Raw genomic sequence first — 4,415 nt, forward strand, 5'->3', positions numbered from 1 at the left:
GCAAAGAGACTGTGAAATCTGGCTTTGGCAGTTCATCTGCTTAGCCAACCCCTGCTGCAAAGACCATTAGCTACAGAAATGCGTTTTCTTTTTCCTGCGTTGGCATTATATCACCAAGATACAGCTTGTGCCCCTCGGGCTTATCAATGCACGGAAATTCTGGTTCCATACCTCTTGAAATTGCACAGGGAAATTTATTCTCGGCATACCGGCACAGACTTCTCTCAAAAAGATCTTGAATACAAGACAAGCTCGTAAATAAAAACACATGCTCTTTCTTGACTAGATCAACCAAATGAAGTCTGTGCTGTGTGGGCAGACCAACCAGAAATTCAGTCATACTTTTGACTATGAGGAGCATGAAGTGAAATAGTGAGTGATTAACCCACACACATCTACTTTCTCTTTGACCTGAAAGTTAATGTTTACAGAGTGGAAATGCAGTGCTGGCTTTGAGTTAAAGATTTATTAAAGGACAAGGATGCCCAGTAGCTTTGAAGGCTGGGACTATGTTCAGAGCTTTTATCTTGCTGTCTTATGCCATCTGCTCTTCCTGAGGCTTGTTTTGCTGTGGCTTACGTGGGTTTGATGGCCTGTCCTACCCTTGAATAAAAGGTCAGATGGCAAAATTCAGTTACTGTCCAAAATTAGCACCCTCTTTAGCTGATGCACCAGAGTGGAGAAGGAGAGAACAAGGCAATATGACTAAATTTTCTTCTGACTCCTAGAAGTGGTGTTTCTGGCCTGAAGGCAGAAGCATCACCACACGGTGAACAGGTGGCTTCTCCTGCCTCTATTCATGCAGCATCTGCTTTCTGGCAACAAGGAGTGTGTGCTTTCTGCTGCAGAGAACTTTTATGATCTTTCCTGCACAAATAAATGATAATAATTAACCTGTCTGGCATCTCCTGCTGGACAGTCCCAGAAAAATAATGACAAGGACATATTTCATAAGAGCCACTCTATAGGAAAGTACACGTTATTAGAAAGAACCTTTTTTGACACTGTTGGCAGTGATAAAAAAAAGCATAAATATTATTCAAAAGTTCAAAAAAGAGATTAAATCCCCTGGTACTAAATACCCTATCAGATAAACAAAGACAGCTGCTCTAGAGAGCTATCCCTTTTGGCAGTGTGTAAAGGGTTAACAGAAAAGAGACGCAAGTTGGGGAAGCTGAGGTCACAGAGATGGGAGTGAATGAGGATATTAATAAATATGTACATCAATGAATGCATTTTAGCTGGACAAAGGTAGGCAAGAGAAGAGGTTGGTTCTTTTAGAAACAAGGTGCATCACTGTGAAAAGCAGCAGGCCATTGCAGCAGGAGATTTACAGCTGCCTCAGAAAGGATCTGTTTCTCAGTGGCCTCTTTTAGTATGTTGTGCATGGGGCAGAAGAGCTTTACTTCTGGGTCTGGACAGGGACTCGCTGCAAGAAGCGATGGTGAACTGTGATCCAGCAGTTGTACTCACTACAGCACAGTGGCAGATCACAGCCCATGCTGGGAAGTGCTGTGCTAAGCACTGACGAGTATAAGCTGCCTCAGCTTCTCCTTAAAAAGAAATCTTTTCCATTCTTTTCCTCATCCTTCATTCACCACAGAGATGTTGAAGACCGGCTGCTGAATTTTCAAATGAGCCTCTTGGAACTTTCACTCTGCCACTCTGACGCAGATGAGCTCCTTGCACACCTCCATCAAGATGCCCATGAGAACAGTCCACAAGTAATAAGCTGCTGGTATGCAGGTACCATCCAGTTGCATATATATTGTGTAGTGAGTGAAGTTGCATTGATGTCTTATGCTTTTTTTATGTATCTCTTTTGGGTCTTGTTATGTCTTTCATCTGGAATCTCCTTGGAGTAATGGTGAGGTAAAGCCATGCACTGGATAGAATGTCATAAACCCAGAAATGTAGCTGAGAAGACACTGAATGCTTTTAATGCTCATTCTTCCGGGCTTAATTTGTTGTGTTTATGACTCATGTTTATGCAATAACAATTCGTTGTGTTTCTGTGTTTCATATTTACATGATAACCAAGGCAGTTGCTAAAATATTAATGAAGTACATCTATACTTAATGTTATATAGGATTTATATTCAAGAGCTACTGCAACAAACTAAAGGGGTTGTTTAAGCTAAATCACAGATCCACTGAGGTTGGAATTGGCCTCTGGATATCTAGTCCTACCCACCTCTTTGAGCAGTGTCAGCTGGAACAGGATGCCCAGGACCATGCTCAGATGGGTTTTGAATATCTTCACAGTTGGAGAATACACAACCTTTCTGTGCAGCCTATTCCGGTGTTTGACCACCACTTTATATTCCCATTTGTGGACAAAAAGGAAAGTCCACAGAACTACAGGGCAGTCAGTGTCACCTTCCTCCCTGAGAAGGGATGCTTCAAGGCAGCTAAACCTGGAAAACATTTTCATATACATGAAGAACATGATGATAATTTGGAGTAATCAGCATGGATTTATGATTTCCCTCTTAAATGGTATGGGCTAGGTCAGAAACACGTTAAGATTTTTTTCCTGTATTTCATTTAATGTAGAGGTCAATAAATGAAGTGTCAATTTAACAGTACCTTACTAAATAATGTTTTTCCCGGAATGGAATGGAATGGAATGGAATGGAATGGAATGGAATGGAATGGAATGGAATGGAATGGAATGGAATGGAAAAGCAAAGTTAGACAGCCTAATAAGCTTTAAAACATTACATGGCCATCAAGTGAGTAAAGTGATAACACCTGGTCCTTTTTTAGGAAACAAAAACAAACAGGAAGTAGGTCTATCCATAATTAAAAAGCAACACCTTTATTTTTACCTGTCCCACGAGAAGAAAACAAGAGAACAGGGCCTGTAAAGAGGTGAAATGTAGGCTACTGAGCAAGGTGAAATGTAGGCTCTCAAAGGGGAATGTAAGCTAAAATGTGATGTTGCCTCTCCTGCTGCATGGCTCAGTAGAAAGGGATCTTGGAAACCCCTGAAACTTTGCAACTCCAGGTTGCAAAACTGCAGTCAAATGTGTAATTCTTCACTGTCAGAAAATAAGTGAGGTGAACTTTTTAATCTTAAATATTGTCTGGTAGGAAAGGAGTCTCAGGGGTAGGTGACAAGTGCCAGCCACTTTATTTCTTTGGCAATGATGAATCACTGCTCAGGGTGAGCTAACATACTCACAATCTCTGCCCTGTGCTGGAGAATTCCTCACTGCTGGTGTGGTTTTTTTATGGTAAAGCTGGAAGAGGCCAGGGTATGAAGAGAGTCTTCCTGTCAAGCAGGAATGAAGACCTAAAGACCTAAACTTGGAAATTACTCAGTCTATAGTCTTCTAGAGCCAAGGAAGACTAGCTCTCCCTCTCCCCCATCATAACCACTGTTTCTTCATACACATCATCTTCTCCCTTGTGGCAGCCAGCCTATTTTGCCAGCATTAAAAAGTGGCAGCTCTCAGTGGCTCTAATGTACTGCTCAGGATGGTGTGAGGAGGTGCCCGTTTTTAGAGAAGCCAAAATGATTTAAGACCTGTCCGTCTTGCAGCCTGAGCTCTCACTGGCTGCAGTGGGGGTCACATGAGCTGGTAACTGCTTTGGGGAGGGAAGGCTTCCAGGATGCTCTATCAGAGGAGGAGATACTTGGTTCAGGGTCACATTCACATTTCAGTGTGTGCCTCCTAGAAGTTTCCTGCTGGCAGAATGTATGGTAGAGCAGGGGATGGAAAGGGGAAAAAATACTGCTTTTTCTTTTTTTTTTTATTTGAGGGGGTAAGGGGGCAGAGAAATTGAGAATTCAAAGTAAAAAAAAAAAATCAAATAAAATCAATTGTGTTTTTTTTCCTGCAACTTCTGGAAATGCAGAGCTACTTCCATTAGTATTCTGTAGCTAAATGCTTGCTGCTGCTGCTTCTTCCTCAGCAACAGCTTTCTTGAAAAATATTAATATTTCAGAATTTGTAAGTTCCCCACACTAGCTCTAATCACAGGAATACAAAATCTTCCCCTACTTTCAGCCCCAAAATGCTGTGTAATGTTGTCACACAGTGTCTCATAAATACTACTACCACCACCAGGATGGGGATGTGATCCTTTCTATCCCCACTGTAACATGGCTCAGAAGAAATAATGAGCAAATATTTGTTACACATTTAGAGGGTTGTATATGAAAATTGCTAGAGGTATAATACAAGAAAGAAGGTTATAAAACATTTCTAAATACCTTGTTCTAAATATCTTGTTCTTTCCCCCTCCCTATGTGTGGGAACTATGGCCCCTTTTTTAAAATCTATGGGGAACAGGAGTCATGAGGAAACCCAGTCCCTCTTAACCCCCCCCTTTATTATCTTCAAATCGATCCTGGGGTTGGTTCTGCAGAGAAGGGCCGGCGTTTGGTTAAACACACACCGGGTTGA

The sequence above is a fragment of the Empidonax traillii genome, unplaced genomic scaffold (assembly GCF_003031625.1).
Source record: "Empidonax traillii isolate 1590-97213 ecotype Southwest subspecies unplaced genomic scaffold, ASM303162v1 scaffold747:size309294, whole genome shotgun sequence".
Taxonomy (NCBI): Eukaryota; Metazoa; Chordata; class Aves; order Passeriformes; family Tyrannidae; genus Empidonax; species Empidonax traillii.